We start from the raw sequence: 18,278 nt of genomic DNA, 5'->3' as shown, positions 1-18,278 counted from the left end.
TCTAATAGAAGCCTTATTCTAACGTACACACATTTCATTTATCCTAAACCAATCTGGAATAATCTATTCCAGAAGCCTTATTCTAACGTACACACATTTCATTTATCCTAAACCAATCTGGAATAATCTATAAATTACTATGTCAAACAGCTGAATGTTGATTATCTGAAACAAACCTGTGTCACTTTCATCATCATCAGACAAAGGCACCTCTCTTTTTAGAAGCCACTCAAACTCTTCTGTTTCTGCTACATCCACTGGATGCTCCCCATGTTTGTTAGCTTGAAATGGATTTCCACCGTGAAGGAGTAATAGTTTCACTATCTGAAACATTAAACAGTAGGAACATTTAGTTTCTTCATAGATTGTATCATTTTGACCATTCTCTTAGTAACATTCCTGATACCCTCCTACTCTCAACTACTCTGTGCCCATTCCTTGTAGCGTATAGTCTAAATCATTACTATTCTTTTCAAATCCCCTTTTCAATGACATACATTCCCTAATCTGATAATCTTATAAACTACAAAGAATTTCTTTCTTAAAATTTAAACTGGGCTGCCCAGGTGTGGTGGCTCATACCTGGTAATTCTAGCACTCTTGAAGGCTGAGGAGGGTTGACTGCTTGAACTCAGGAGTTGGAGACCAGCCTAAGCAAGATCAAGACTCCGGCTCTACTAAAAGTAGAGAAACTGAGGCAGAAGGACTGGTTGGGCCCAGGAATTTGAGGTTCCTCTAAGCTACGATAATGCTTATGGCACTTTACCTAGGGTGAGAGAGTTAATATTCTATCTTAATAAATAAATAAATAAAAATTTACACTAGGCTATTTTAGCAGTTAATCTCATTGTTTCTCTTCTTCTTTCATCAAGAAATCAACAACTGGCGGCGCCTGTAGCTCAAGGAGTATGGTGCCAGTCCCATATGCCGGAGGTGCCGGGTTCAAACCCAGCCCCGGCCAAAAACCACAAAAAAAAAAAAAAAAAAAAAGAAATCAACAATTATTTACTGAGTATCTATTAGTAAGTACTGTTCCAAGTTCTTCTGATAAATCCATGAACAATAGCAAAAAGCTCCCTGGGCTGTTGAAATGTATATTCTCAAAGGACTATCAAAGGAAGTATTTCTAGTCTACTTAAGGATAATATCACTACTAATGCTCTTAATTTTACTCTTTTCCATCCCACAGAATTTTAACTATCTTTAACTTGTATGAATTTACTTTGAACTAATGAAGCTTAGTGCCAGGCAAGGCTGCTCACGTCTCTAATCACAGCACTTTGGAAGCCCGAGGTGGGTGGATTGTTGAGGCCAGAAGTCTGAGATCAGCCTAGGCAACACAGTGAAACCCTATCTCTCACACAAAAAATAATAATAATAAATAAATAAAAAAAAATAATGAAACGTAAACTTCAAGGCCCTTTACTTTCACTGGCCCTGTATAGGTCTCTAATTTTGTATCCAAGATGTCAAAATTTTTCTTAAAGAGGCCCTCTTTCCTTCTCCAAATTATTTAATTTGTTTTTGTTTTTAGAGATGGAGTTATGCTCTATTGCCCAGGCTGAAATACAGTGGCATCATTATAGCTCACTGCAACCTTGAACTCCTGGGCTCAACTGATACTCTGACCTCAGCCTCCTGAGTGGCTGGGAATACTGGTGTGCACCACCATGCCAAAATGATTTTTAAAAATTTATGGGAGATGGGGGTCTATGCTGCCCAGGCTGGTCTTGAACTCCTGTTCTCAAAGTGATCCTCCTGCCTCAAACTCCCAAAGTACTGCAATTATAGGGGTGAACCATTACTCAGCCTCCCCACCAAATAATACACACTTCTCACTCTACATAATCAGGATCTACCTAGTTGGTCACCGTTTTTGTGTGTGTGTGTGTGTGTTTTTTTAATCTTCTTTCTTTCTACATTTTTTAACATATTTTAAATTTTCCTTTTTTTTTTTTTTTTTTTTACTTATTTTGGATTCTATGAAGAAGCCATTCTTTCTGGTTCATGTCTCTTTTTTTCTTAAAACAAATAATAGCGATAGAGAAATAAAACATAGGTAAAACAAGAAAATGTGTTCAAACTTACAGCCTCCTCTGCTAGCTAAACTTTCCTTTCTTCGTAGTCAACCTCCTGAAAAGATGTTTGTCCTTGCAGCTGTGATTTTCTATTGACACTTCACTCTTCTACCTCCGACTCTGCTACCAACAATCCTATGAAATGGTTCTAAGAGCTATACATATCTAACTCAATGATGGTTTCCCTATAGCACTGTTCTTATTTTCTCACACTGAAGTATACAGCATCTCTTTGGAGCAAACACTCTGTCTGAATTGACAATTATGCAACCCATTCATTCATTTTTATTCTCTTGCTTATGCTCTCAGCTCTCTTCAACTCCAAATCCAAACAAATGCTCATTAGATATAAGCAATTGATTATATGTGTATTTTAATAAAAAAACCTAAAGCCAATAGGACACAGAGTTCATTAAACGTGTACCCTGACATTTTATCTGTTTCCATTCTCAATGACTAGCATCAAAATTGGCCTTGTCACTAAAGCCAAAAAGCTGGAGTCATCACCAATTCTTCCTTTTCACTCATACTCTACATCAAAGAGGTGGCCAAGCATTACTGATTCTGCCTTCCAACCATCTATTCTTGTTTTTGATCTTTAGTCTATTTCCATTGACACTGATTAGTTCTATCAAACAAATTCATATTACAACTCATTTCCTTCCTTATTCTATACAGTAACATTCATATGGCATCAAGTTTTTATTCATCTGCATATTCCTCACACATAATTCTGGTGTTTTCTGGTACTTAGAAAATACATTTGTTATGTCTTTTAAAATAATGTTTAAATGAGTAACATGAAATAGATGAATATTAATTGCATTGGCCATTAAGGGTTAAATGCATTTAAAACACAATGCTATAAATCAGGAATTTCTAACAAATCAAAGTATTTAAGAGTGAAGATTCACAATGAATAATAAAGATTTTTTCAAGACCATCATTATAGAAAAGTTCAAAATGTAAGAATGTGTAAAGAAAACAAATTACTGTATTTTGGATGTATAATGTGCTCCTGCATATATACCACATACCTAAGTTTTTGGCCCAAACTTTCAGGAAAAAAATTATTAGTTTTTATTTTTTATATTTTATTTTTGAGACAAAGTCTCACTATGTCACTGTCAGTGGAGTGTCATGGCATCACAGCTCACAGCAACCTCAAACTCTTGGGCTTAAGCGATTCTCTTGCCTTAGCCTCCCAAGTAGCTGGGACCCAGGCCACCATAATGCCTGGCTATTTTTTGTTGCAGTTGTCATTGTTGATTTTAGCTGGCCCTGGATGGGTTTGAACCCGTGAGCCTCGGTGTATGTGGCTGACCTACCCACTGAGCTATGGGTGCTGCCGAGTTTTAATTTTTTAAAGGATGGTGGAAATAGCCATACAGTGTCACCTCATTCTCTTGTGAGAGGTGCAAGGCGTTTATTAGTGGAGATGGCTACTGCAGAGAAGCCAGGAGTGAGTCCAGGTGCAGGTGAGAGTGGTCCAGATGACTTGAATACCCGACCTTCCCAACTTCCCCCTCCCGGCCCACCTTCATCTCCACATCCTCTCATTTCCTACTCCCACCCATACGTAACACTGGGAACATGGCCACAGCCTCTCTGCTGAGAATGTTGGCCAGCTTATTTCCTGGGAAGTTGGTGTGAGGGACCCAGGACTGAGAGGGCTGCTGAGAGGAGATCCTTGCTCTTTCTGGGCTGCCTCATCTCTTGCAAAGCTGGCCCCATTATGAGGCCCTGGGGACACTGTGCTAAGGAGGAAGCCTTCCCTGATGATACCCGATATCATTTTATGTTTTTTCTGTTTCTTGTCCTTGTGAGTCTATGTCCTTTAAAATTTTCCCCTACTGTCATTTTAGGGGGTTTGAGAAGTAACCAAGGCAAAAATCTTTTAAGTCATTATAAATAATACTATACTGAACATCTTTGTGAGTTCAACTTCTAAATTTTGGGGCTCATTCCATTAGCCTTAGAATGAGAAAACAAAATGAAGGATCTTGATATTGCTAATAGCTTTCTACACTCATCAGGAAGTCATCAATTAATATTACATGCCTATGAAAAGTCAGGTACAGTTGATTCAAACATGTTAGCAAAAAATATATACCATTTTACAGATTATTTACACATACAAACAATTATTCTAAAAAAGATTTAAGGCAACTTAAAGTTGCTTAAAATTTAACAGGCAATAAATTAAAACTAGGTAAAATACTAAGATAAAAAGATATCTAAAATAGAATTAGGAATAAGGGTAGCATAAACATGTGTATGATTAATTACTACTATGCATGTGGAAATGGTGGATCAAAAATTAGGTTCTTAATGAGCTATGTTGATCCCTTCTTATTGTATAAACAATTTAGAGCTGATAAATTTGTTATCTTTCTGCTTCTTCTATCTGAGAAACACTTTATGGATAAAGCTGTCATGATTATTACTAAGAGAAAAAATCCTGGCAGATGCTCTTCCATGAGTCATTACAAAAGTTTTGAGATAAAATAAAAATTAAAAAAATGTAAAATTCACATGGACACAAACAAATGAAGCTCTGTCAGCAGTATCAGTTATCCAAGCAAGTTGAAACTTACACAGATGAATCAGAAAGGATGCTGTCAACAGTGCTCCTTGGTAGTGAAATAAGGACCACAAAACAGCGTCTGGAAACTTTTGTAGTGACCCATGTAATAGATACAACAGACATACGTGTGCAGAAATGAGTTTTTGGTAGCTCTCATTTCCCTCCTCCATAGGCACATGTAAAGGAACAAGGAGAAAATAGCTCTCAAAGCTCGTGAATTGTGACTCCTACTATCCTAGGCATGCCGGGAGGAGGAAAAGGAAAGGCCCCTTGAAAACAGCATGCCACTCTCCCTCTGGAAAGAGACTGGAAATAGTATGGAGTCCTTATAAAGGCATGAGCTCAAAGGTCAGCTTCTGGAAATATTTTGCAATTATGTGCATATTTAGAAACATGTACTCACAGAAACCATGTCTTAGTCACAAGCATAATTCTTAAAATTATACTGAAAAATCGGGAAACCTTTATATATCACACTTACAGAAAATGACTCATCTTTGGTAAATAATCAATAATGTTAAATAAAAAGGGGGGGCAAAAGGTATAGTATTTAAAATATCATATCCAGAAAATATATCAGTTTCTGATAAACTAAGACAAACCGGCAATGTACCCTGTATGCTGTCAGGCCTTATGGATTAAGTTTTAACATTCATCTCAGTCATCCATTCATCCATCCACCTATGTATCTTTCCAACTACTAACACATATAGTAATGCTAAATTTATTGAGCATTTCTTATGGGACAAGCAGTTCCAGAGTCAATAACACAGTACAACACAAAATGCCCATATGCCTGGTTTTTGCAGTCTAGTGCAGGAAACATGGCTCTAGACAAGAGCATCAGTAGACAATGACAGGGCATCTGCTATCATGTAGGCTTGTATAAATTGCCCAGGAAGCCGAAAGGACAGTCCAATAGAAAGCAAGGACCAACTTCAGAAAATTAATAGCTACAGATTACATTTTTCTTCCCTCAAAATAAAAACGTTTTTATTGACAAACATGGAAAAATAAAGCATTTTTATCTAAATTTTAGTTCAAAAATATTTTGGTATATTTGAAATGCAGCAATAGAAAGGCAGCTTTTTGATATTTTACCTTTGACACTGCTGTAACATTTTAAGATTTCAACATGTGCTTATGTGTAGAGTATCTTTTTTTTTTTCCTTTAAAATATCCCCTTTTGACAGGTATTATTTATTATCTAATTTAAAGATGAGGAAATGGAGATTCAGAGAAGATCACAGCCTAGTAAACTGGCCAGGTCGGAACTGAACTTCTATCTATTTTCCCTCCAAATTCCATTTTTGTCTCAATTAAAGTAAAATGCCTTTTAAAAGACAGGCAACATGACATTAAATTTGTATTTTATGTAAAGTACACTTTAACCAGTATCTCTGATAGTGGAATGTCTTGAAATGAAAATTTTTCCAAAATATTTAATCAATTGGCAAATTAAGTAGATTATTTTATGAAAAGGCTAAATCTGACTATGATTTATAAGTTAGAAAGTAGAAGAAAAAATATAGATGAGTTGATTAAGCAATGAATGAAATTATGACATAGATCATATGACTAAAAAATGAACAAAATAACTATGGGTTGAATTTTTATTTAAAAAATGTGAATTACTGTTTTTTCTATCATACTTGTATCTCTGTGCCCACTACTGGCAGAATCATGGAGTGGAGTGTCATCATCTAACCCCTGTGTGTTAACATCTGCTCCAGCAGCTGTAAGTATCTTAGCAACATTGTAATATCCAACATTACAAGCTTCATGCAGTGGTGTCCAACCTGAAGTTAGAATATTAATTTGACATATGATTCACTTGCACTAATTCAAGCTACATGCTTTTCATATACAAACCTACGTGTGACATGTGAATTCTAAATTTCACATGATATAAGAGGAAAAATAAGTAAAGCAGCAGCCACTGAAAATAAGTTATCTAAGAAAAACATTAACTTTACTGAAGCATTGTTCAAGATAGTATTATAGTTGATCCTTGAAAAACATGAGGGTTAGGGGCACCAACCCTCACGCAATTCAAAATCTACATGTAACTTTGACTCCCCCAAAGCTTTACTAATAGCCAAATGCTGACTAGAAGCTTAACCAGTAACAGTTGATTAACACATATCTTGTATTTCATATGTATTATATATTGTATTCTTACAATAAAGATAAAGAATGTTACCAAGAAAATCATAAGAAACGGAAAGCATGTTTACTATTCATTAAGTGGAAATGCATCATCACACAGACCTTCATCCCTGACATTTTCACAGTAGGATGAGGAGAGAAGAGGGGCTGGTCTTGCTGTCTCAGGGGTAGCAGAGGTGAAAGAGGTGGAGTTAGAAGAAAAGGTGGGTGAGACAGGCACAGTTGGCGTAACTTTACAAAAGATACATGGTAATTTCACTTTTTTGCTTTTCCAATCTCTAAAAATGTTTATGTTTTTGTATGATACCAACCCTCCTTCCACCATTTACCTTAGTCCAGTGCCTGTATAATAGGAAGGTCCATGTCATTACAAAAAAAGTAAAAAAAATTTTGAGTAATTGGAACCCTTCTGCCAGACTGTCAACTTGTTTCTGGCACTGTTCTTCTAAATCCTTCTCATCACCTGGTAATGGTTCAGAAGCACTCATCAAGTCATCTTCTGTTAATACTTCTTTTATGTCCATTAACTCTTAAATTTCCTCAAAATCCGCATCTTGAAACCCTTGACCCACCACCATTTTTGTCATAATCTCATGATTTCCTTGATTGGCTCTGAGGTAAATACTGTGAAAGTCATACATAACATTCAGATACAGTTTTCTTCAGCAGGTATTTACTGTTTGGGACTTGATGGCTTTCAAAGTTTTGGGGTTTTATTATTTGTTTTTGAGACAAGAGTCTCACTATGTTGCCTTTGGTAGAGTGCCATGGTGTCACAGCTCACAACAACCTCAAACTCTTGGGCTTAAGCACTTCTATTGCATCAGCCTCCCAAGTAGTTGGAACTACAGGCACCCGCCACAATGCCCGGCTATCTTTTGGTTTTGGTTGTGGTTGTCACTGTTAGTGTGGCAGGCCAGGGCTGGATTCAAACCCACCAGCTCTGGTGTATGTGACTGGCATCCTAGCCACTGAGCTACAGGTGTCGAGCCTAGTTTTTTTTTTCCTTTTGAGACAGGCTTTTGCTCTGTCACCTGGGCTAGAGTATAGTGGCATTATCATAACTCACTGCAATCTCAAACTTCTGTGTACAAGGGATCCTCCTGCCTCAGGCTCCAGTCAAGTAGCTGGACTACATACGTGTACTGCCACATCCGGCTAATTTTTCTATTTTTTCATAGAGGGTCTTGCTCTTGCTCAGGTTTGTCTCGAACTTCTGGCCTCAAGCAATCCTCCTGCCATAGCCAAAGTGCTAGAATTACCCACCATTCTGTCCTCTCATAGCCTTTTCTATTACAATACCATCTTTTCTTTTTTTTTTTTTTATTGTTGGGGATTCATTGAGGGTACAATAAGCCAGGTTACACTGATTGCAATTGTTAGGTAAAGTCCCTCTTGCAATCATGTCTTGCCCCCATAAAGTGTGACACACACCAAGGCCCCACCCACCTCCCTCCTTCCCTCTTTCTGTTCCCCCGCCATAACCATAATTGTCATTAATTGTCCTCATATCAAAATTGAGTACATAGGATTCATGCTTCTCCATTCTTGTGATGCTTTACTAAGAATAATGTCTTCCACGTCCATCCAGGTTAATACGAAGGATTTAAAGTCTCCATTTTTTTAATGGCTGAATAGTATTCCATGGTATACATATACCACAGCTTGTTAATCCATTCCTGGGTTGGTGGGCATTTAGGCTGTTTCCACATTTTGGCAATTGTAAATTGAGCTGCAATAAACAGTCTAGTACAAGTGTCCTTATGATAAAAGGATTTCTTTCCTTCTGGGTAGATGCCCAGTAATGGGATTGCAGGATCAAATGGGAAGTCTAGCTTGAGTTCTTTGAGGTTTCTCCATACTTCCTTCCAGAAAGGTTGTACTAGTTTGCAGTCCCACCAGCAGTGTAAAAGTGTTCCCTTCTCTCCACATCCACGCCAGCATCTGCAGTTTTGAGATTTTGTGATGTGGGCCATTCTCACTGGGGTTAGATGACATCTCAGGGTTGTTTTGATTTGCATTTCTCTAATATATAGAGATGATGAACATTTTTTCATGTGTTTGTTAGCCATTCGTCTGTCGTCTTTAGAGAAAGTTCTATTCATGTCTCTTGCCCATTGATATAAGGGATTGTTGGCTTTTTTCATGTGGATTAATTTGAGTTCTCTATAGATCCTAGTTATCAAGCTTTTGTCTGATTGAAAATATGCAAATATCCTTTCCCATTGTGTAGGTAAAAACAGAGACATAGACACTTGGAATCGAATTGAAAACCAAGAAATGAAACTAACATTTTATAACCACCTAATCTTCGATAAACCAAACAAGAACATACCTTGAGGGAAAGACTCCCTATTCAATAAATGGTGTTGGGAGAACTGGATGTCTACATGTAAAAGACTGAAACTGGACCCACACCTTTCCCCACTCACAAAAATTGATTCAAGATGGATAAAGGACTTAAACTTAAGGCATGAAACAATAAAAATCCTCCCAGAAAGCATAGGAAAAACACTGGAAGATATTGGCCTGGGGAAAGACTTCATGAAGAAGACTGCCACGGCAATTGCAACAACAACAAAAATAAACAAATGGGACTTCATTAAACTGAAAAGCTTCTGTACAGCGAAGGAGACAATATACAATACCATCTTTTCAATGGTATAATCTTTCCAGGCTTTTCCTAATGTTCTATCAGTGTTTTCTTTTCCTTTTCCATGGAATACCATGTGTAATGAGCCTTAAAGATCCTTATGATCTTCTATCTTCTGATCTTGAAGCTGATTTAGACACATTATATTTGGGGGCAAGTAGACTACTTTAATGCTTTTGGTGTTACAATCAAGGGATCCTGGTTAGCCACAGGCATTGTCTAATATTAAAAGAACTTTAAAAGGCAGTTCCTTGTTGGCAAGGTACTTTCTGACTTCAGGGACAAAGCACTGATGGAACCAATCTAGAAAGGAGTTCTTGTTCAGGCCTTCCTGACTGACCCTGGTGTTTACCTTGTCCTGTCACAGTCAGGAGGAGTTAGCAAATACTTTATAGATAAATATTGATCATTAACCTAATTGCATTTGCACGAAACACCAGAATTAGCTTATACATTAATGTCCCAAATAATGGTGCTCACTTCTCTTCCTTACTAATAATTGTCCTTTCTGGAATACTTTTTCCAGAATAAGGCCCTTTTAATCTACATTAAAAACCCTGTTCAGGCTGACATCCATTCTCTTCAAATTTTTACAAATTTTAACTTTTTAATAATGCATCTGTGTATATTTTATGGCAGTAAATGATAAAATAGACTAGTATCTACACATATTTTATACATTCATGACATACCGCTTTCTTAATTTTTTCAATAGTTCTAGGCTACATAGTTTGAATTTTTAAAAATTGTTGGAAATCTCAAAGAATTCCATATATTTACTGAAAAATTCTTCATATAAATGGATTCACACAGTTCAAACCTGTGTTGTTCAAGGGTCAAGTATATTCCAACGGGCTAAATTATGTGACAAAAGTATTAACTACTTAAGTTTATCCAATAAACATAAACTCGACAATTTATAATCATTTAAACTATGAAAAAGACTGGTAAAAGGAGGTGAAGTACTAATAAGCTTGATTAGTCTTTCAGGAAACAAACCCATTATGTTTTAAAGGCTTTGTTCTGTTGATACAATATTTTCTGAATTTAATACTTATTTTAACTAAAAAATTTATCATTTCAATTACTTTTGTAATAAAAAGGTACCATGTTCACAAAAGAAATATTAGAAAACATTAAAAAATACAAAGAAGAAAATATGGGGTCTGACAATTAAGTTCGGGAACCTGGGACTGTGGGCTTACAGTTGGCAGTACTGTTATTAAATAGCTCAGTAAAGTTTCATACATAACCTTGGTATATCAACATCTTACAGCTGTGTATGTGTTGATATGTGGTGGTGACTCACTGAGTGGTATTCATTATTGCTTTTGTGTGTTCGTATATTGTGAGAATGTCAGAGCTTCAATTAGAGCAATGAACAAACATTAAATTTCTTGTTAAACTTGGCAAGAGCAGAAATGAAATCAGGGACATGTTAGTCTGAGTTTATGGGGATAATGCCATATAGAAAACAGCAGTGTACAAATGGATTAAACATTTTTCTGAGGGGAGAGAAAACATCACTGATGAAGAGAGGTCAGGGTGGCCAGTAATGAGAACTGATGAAAACATTGCAAAAATCTGTTGAATTGTGGATCAAAATCATCAGCTGACTGTGAGAAGCACAGGATACCAAGTAAACATTGACAGAGAAATAGGAAAATGTTAACCAAAACTCTTGGCATGAGAAAGAGGTGTACAAAAATGGTCCTGAAGGAGCTCACCAATGAACAAAAGCAAAAGAGAATCAAAGTGTGCCAAGACCTTTTGGAGAGGCAAGATGATGTTTTGGGCCACGTTATCACAGGTGATGAAACATGGGCGTACCAATAACAATAACAATCCTAAAACAAAGGGTCAAAGTGCAAAATGGAAATCAGCCAATTCACCACAACCACAGATGTTCTGTCAGTCCAAATAAAGAGTCAAAATGATGTTGCTAACATTTACTAATACCAGAGAAATTGCTCATTATGAATTTGTATCTGTGGGACAGCTCATCAAGTCTACTATTTGGAAATCCTAAAAAGACTGCAGGCAACAGACAAAAATGACCTGAACTGCGGCTGCCCGTAGTTCCAGCTACTTGTAAGGCTGAGGCAAGAGAATAGCTTAAGCTTAAGATTTTTAGGTTGCTGTGAGCTACTGATGCCTCAGCACTCTACTGAGGACACCACAGTGAGACTCTGTCTCAAAAAAAAAAAAGAAAGAAAGAAAAAAGAGGAAAAAAATAGAAACTCCTGAGTTCAAGTAATCCACCCACATGGGCTTCCCAGTGTGTGGGTAATTTCTGGCATGAGCCACACTGTGCCCAGCCCTTAATCTTTCTTTAAAGTAGGTCTTATTTATCACACCTTTCCCCCCTCATACCAGAGACATAAATTCCAGGTATAGTATAATAGGGCTACATGTAAAAATAAAATCTGTAAAGTAGAAATATAAAAAGATAGTGCTACAATAGAAAGCTTTCTTAAATATCAAACAAAAACCCACAAATGAAAAGAGCAATTGATATGTTTATATAAAACCACAGTATAATATTACAGCAAGAGTTCAAAATAAGCCACAGTGAAAATCTTTACACATCTGACAGAGAAATAAAACCTAGTCTAAATGAAGAAGGGCTCTTATGTTAAAAACTGTACCAAACCAAAAGAAAACAGGCAAAGTAGTGGATTTGACAATTCACAAAATATGCATAAATTTATAATCAACACAAGAAAAATGTTTACTGTCACTACTGATTCCAAAAATCCAAAATTAAGATTTTTTCTTTTTATACTTTTCAGATTAATAAGTTGATAATACCCACTTTTAGTGAAGATATAAGGAAAACGGCTCTTTCATATACTATTAATGACAGTATGAATTTATACAGGTTTTTTTGGTTGGCCATCAGCCACTATTTCAAAACTTTAAATATACATATCTTTTGATTTAGCAATTTCACTTCTGTTTAACTGTTTTCATTATCTATATACAAAGATGTTTCTATATGGATTTTTACTACCATGTTGCCTATAGAAATTTATACTACAAAATTATTATGTAGCTGTTAAACATGAATGAAGTAGGTCTCCTTTTATAGGAGGAACATCTGTAAGACATTAATAGCTAACGCTGCAGAACTACAGACTAATACAGAAGTAATTTCATTTTTGAAAAGTCTGTTATCTAAATATATATCCTCATTATATATATAGGACTATGAAAATGCAGTGAAAGCATAACCTCTAATTGTTAACATTTCTGGGGAAGAGAAAGAAACTGGGGATAGAGTCCTGTCGTATGTGAAATTAAAGGGAATTTCTATATTGTTCCTGGCATACTTTTACTGTTAGTACTCTTTACAGTAAAAATGCACTAGTATACTACTTGAGTGACGAAAATAAAAATAACAATACCATTCTCTCACAGTCCTCATCTGCAAGTTAACAAATATTCTTAATAGAATTAAGAATGAATTAATTACTTTGAAAACATTATATCACTCAAAATCACCTAGAATAGAACCTAAATTGGATAAAGAATTACAATGTAATATGTTAACTAAAATATAAGTTTAATACACAAAACTGTGAGTTATTACTGACACGAAATTATAATAGAGATCTGGGTTTTATATACACACTTCAGAAGTTTTGTAGTAATACTTATAGAAGTCTTTCACTTCAGCAAAAGGAATAAAGAAATGTGGATTAAATTTTAACAGGATCTGTTCAAATTTTAGTTCTTGAATATTAGTCCTATATTACTTGTCTTACCTGCAAAATCTTTCACATTCGCCCCTAAACTTATTAATTCTTTAACTTGTTTCACATCTCCTCTAATAGCTGCCATGTGTAAAGGAGTTTCACCACGTTCATTTCTTTAATTAACTTTATCTTTTTGTCGCGATGAAGAACTGGGAGTTTTCTTTTCGGTTGGGGTTGTTTGTGATGGATGATTTGGTGTGGAATGTACAAAAAAGAAGAAAGTTAACAAAATAGGCTAAATATTTTGTACCCTTAAAGGTTTTTATTGGTAACATACTAATTTCCAGGAACACAGGGAATACTTTCTCACCCTAACAATTCAAAACATGACCTGAATGATACATTAATAACTTTATCCAAATACATGGAATAGATATTCCCCTCAGGCTTGTCAAGTATCACAAGCCAATTTAGAAAATGTTTTATTCTGTCAATTCATAAAATTTGTTTAAAGTAATAAAAATGTATCAAGTATGCATCCTGAAAATGTTTGCTTAGTGAGTAATTTGATGAATTGCTAAATATATTTTGCCAAGACAATGTTATGCTATTATTCTAAGACCTAGATGAAACAAACTTGAAGACTGGAATGTACACCTCTAACAAAGACAAACCACTAGAGTTGTTTTGTTCTGATATTAAGTACAAATTAAAGTCACCTTGTTTTAGTATGAAAAATGAAATCAAAGGTCAACAAAAAATACAGGTGACCTGGAAAAAGGCCTACAGAAATTGTGCTTTGCTTTGATTCCTTTATTTTGGTATTTGTTGTAGTTTCTATTATCAAAAACCAAGAAAGTTAAACTATAAAATACCCTAAATCTCCTGCTCCATTTCAGAACTACTAAAAAAAACTCTGGTTTCTTAATCAATTTAGAATTCAAAACACACACACACACACACACACACAGTGTTAACTAATTCTGAATATTTATAACTTTTAAAAGAAAGTTATAAATAAGAGAAAAAAATCTATGTTTTAAGAGAAAAACATCTATGAAAGTTATCAGTGTTGCAACATGACATGATCGAAATTCTCAGTATCACTCATTCATTAAAAAGAAGTAAGTTTAAAGTTTATCTTTTGGAATTAAAGCACATTAACTCAATTAGTTTCCTATCTAAGTATTTCCATAACGTTATTGAGCAAGAACCTCGTCTATCTAATTCATCACTATATCCTCCCTCATTGCTTAGAAGACTTCTTGACTTACAGTGGTACTTGAAAATATTTGATTAAATTAATTGTTTGATAATTTTTGTGGTCAAATTATTTAAGAAAATTAGCTTGTTGAATTCCTTAAAAACTAAAGATTGATCTACGAGTAAAACAATGAACTGTACACTCTGAGAATACCTATATGACAGAAAACAGCTTGATATTTTAAAAGCTTTCCAATCTAGTTTATACATATTAATAAAGAAAACTAAGAGCTAGCCTTAAAAAAGCCAACTATAGCCAACTATTTATAATGCTATTTATGACAAACCATAACAAAAATATATGTATATTTGTATGGTTACACCTAAAACATCCCTGGAAATACAGATAAGAAATTGTTAATAGTGGTTGTCTCTTTAGCAGAGGTCACTGGAGATGAAGGAGGATTTTTACTTCTTGTCTTAACATATTAATTCTTTATTCTGTAAAGGACAAAAGTTCACGGCACTGGAGAAAAAAAAAGTTTTTTTAAAACGTCTTTTCATTTAACTATTAAACCTAATTCAAAGTCAGCATTTGATAGAAAACATTTAAAATTTTAGCAATGTAAGAAATCTTTAATTTGGCCACAGTCTTTCTCAAGTTGAAGGTGGAAAAGGTTAAGAGTAACCATAACATAACTATTTCAAAAAGCAGGAAGCCCTAAAAAGTTTTTAGTAGCAAAACATATTTAGATACATTCATGCTTTAACTGAAATTATGATACTTAGAAACTGTAAGGAATTAACCATTGCATCCAAGTAAAAAGAGTCAATATAGGAAAAAGTACATTGAAAAAATCTTTCCAATCCATTACAAGAGGATCCATTATGCTACCCGGAGTCTTAAATAAAGATGTTTGAATTCACGCTGAATGAAAACTATACAATTATTTTTTTTTTCTTTTGAATTTGTTCATTGCTGAATAGTAATAACTACTTCAGTCCAGCTGGGGACTAGATTTTATCTACCTTTTTAGCTCCTTTTAATAAATCAGCAGTTTGTTTAGTCTGTTCCCTCTTTTTGTCCTGCTGGTAATCCATCTCCAATTTATTTCTGGAGCATACACTACATGAATAAACACACACATACACGTGGCACATCATCTTAACTGGAAATGTGAAATTAAATATGAAATAAACTTAGTACACAGCAGATGTTTTCCTTTTAGAAGAATGTAGTAGATTTTAAGCAATAAAATACAGATCAACACACTTACTTCTAAAAGTAGCAATGTGATAAGATTACCAGTTTATCAGCAGGATGCTAGTTAACTGAAAAGAAGTGCTCCAGTGGCACAATTGGTTAGGGCATGGTACTGACAGAGTTAACTGAAAAGAAAACTATATCCTAGAAGCAGACTTATAGAAAGTAAGATGAAAAAAGTCATCAAAAAGGTAAAAGCACATAGTTCTGCAAGAAATTTCTCAAGGTGGATCAATCACTTTCTAAATTATTTATTTTATTTAATATTTACTGAATGTCCACAAGTACAAAGACTCTTGCTCTTGTACAGCTTCTAATTTAATGGAGGATATAGCCAATCAATGAACTGTCACACAAATAATCATAAAATAACAAACTCATGGTGTAAGTAATTCTGATTAAATCCCATGGCATAAGTAATTCTGATTAAATCCAAGAAAAGATAAAAATTAAAAGTAGTTAAAAATAATTATTAAGACAGGCTAGAGTTGTCTGAGGAAAACTAAGGCTACAAATTAAGTCAATGATGGTAGGTATCACCTGGACTGTCGTCTCTTGCTGTCATCTGCATAAGAAGTGCCATCTGTTTTCGCTCAGAGAGTGGATAACCAAAAAGAATGCTACCTGGTGTAGGTTTCTATTTCCAGCTTCTTTTTTTGTTTTCTTCTTTTCTGAACCTTCTTTCTCTGGAATTATTAATAAAAATGTAAGAATTTGAAACAAATGCAATTATTCAAAAGCAAACATAGATGACTTTTTTGATTTATGCTATACATGTATACTAGCAATAGCCAGACAAAAAAAGCAATGGGGTTTTATTATATTATGTAAAGAAATTTCATCTTGAATGCACTAAAAAAAATTTTAATTCTATTATTTTCTGAAAATAACATTTGAAAATTTATTCCTAATAAAACTTGTACTTTAGTGATTTTTTCTAGTACAATTAAACTTCAATAACATTTCAAACATTGCTTAGTATTACATCTTTGAAACTTCTTCGTTCATTATAATTTTATTCTTCTTAATTACTGCTAAGCCTATATATCAGTACTCCTTCAAATTACCTTCCTAATGCCAGCGCTGATTTGTGCAATCTCTCAAGGAACTAAGTATTTTTTTATTTTATTAATCATAGCTGTGTACATTAATATGATCATGGGGCACCATACACTTGGTTCATAGACCGTTTGACACATTTTCATCACATTAGTTGACATGGCCCTCCTGGCATTTTCTTAGTTACTTTGCTAAGGCATTTACATTCCACATTTACTAAGCTTCATATATACCCTTGTAAGATGCACCACAGGTGTGATCCTTTCAATTCGCCTCCCTCTACCCACCTCCCCCCTCCCTCCCCACCCTTTCGCCCTTCCCCCTATTCTTAGGTTGTAACTGGGTTCTAACTTTCATGTGAAGGTCCTAAATTAGTTTCATAGTAGGGGTGAGTACATTGGATACTTTTTCTTCCATTCTCGAGACACTTTACTGAGAAAAATATGTTCCAGCTCCATCCATGTAAACATGAAACAGGTAAAGTCTCCATCTTTCTTCAAGGCTGCATAGTATTCCATGGTGTACATATACAACAATTTATTAATCCATTCGTGGATCGATGGGCACTTGGGCTTTTTCCATGACTTATCAATTATGAAAAGGACTGCAATAAACATTCTGGTACAAATATCTTTGTTATGATGTGATTTTTGGTCTTCTGGGTATATGCCCAGCAGAGGAATTACAGGATTGAATGGCAGATCTATTTTTATATATCTAAGTGTTCTCCAAACATCTTTCCGAAAGGAATATATTAATTTGCATTCCCACCGGCAGTGCAAAAGTGTTCCCTTTTCTCCACATCAACGCCAACATCTCTGGTCTTGAGATTTTGTGATATAGGTTAGTCTCACTGGAGTTAGATGATATCTCAAAATAGTTTTGATTTGCATTTCTCTGATGATTAAATATGATGAGCATTTTTTCATATGTCTGAAGGCCGCGAGCCTGTCTTCTTCAGAGAAGTTTTTTTCAAGTCTCTTGCCCAGCCTGCAATGGTATCCCTTGTTCTTTTCTTGCTGATGCGTTTGAGTTCTCTGTGGATTCTGGTTATTAAACCTTTGTCGGAGACATAACCTGCAAATATATTCTTCCATTCTGTGGGCTGTTTGCTTGCTTTACTTGCTGTGTTCTTGGCTGTGCAGAAGCTTTTTAGTTTGATCAAGTCCCAATAGTGTATTTTTGAAGCTGCTTCAATTGCCTGGGGGGTCCTTCTCATAAAAAACTCATCCAACCCAATTTCTTCAAGGGTTTTCCCTGCACTCTCTTCTAGTATTTTCATAGTTTCATGTCTTAAGTTTAAATCTTTAATCCAGTAAGAGTCTATCTTGGTTAATGCTGAAAGGTGTGGGTCCAGTTTCAGACTTCTACAGGTTGCCAGCCAGTTCACCCAGCACCATTTGTTAAATAGGGAATCTTTTCCCCACTGAATGTTTTTATTTGGCTTGTCAAAGATTAAATAATAGTAAGTAGCTGGATTCATCTCTTGGTTCTCTATTCTGTTCCAGACATCTACTTCTCTGTTTTTGTGCCAATACCATGCTGTTTTGATCACTATTGATTTGTA

General features: G+C 35.1%; 1 pseudogene; it reads right to left on the bottom strand.

The window, feature by feature from the left end:
* Positions 1-18,278, bottom strand: part of LOC128579605 (ankyrin repeat domain-containing protein 12-like) — a 64,568-nt pseudogene that overhangs the window by 12,304 nt on the left and 33,986 nt on the right.

The sequence above is a fragment of the Nycticebus coucang genome, unplaced genomic scaffold (assembly GCF_027406575.1).
Source record: "Nycticebus coucang isolate mNycCou1 unplaced genomic scaffold, mNycCou1.pri scaffold_70, whole genome shotgun sequence".
NCBI lineage: Eukaryota > Metazoa > Chordata > Mammalia > Primates > Lorisidae > Nycticebus > Nycticebus coucang.
Note: the sequence above shows the minus strand (reverse complement) of the source record. Positions and strands in the feature narration are given on the sequence as shown.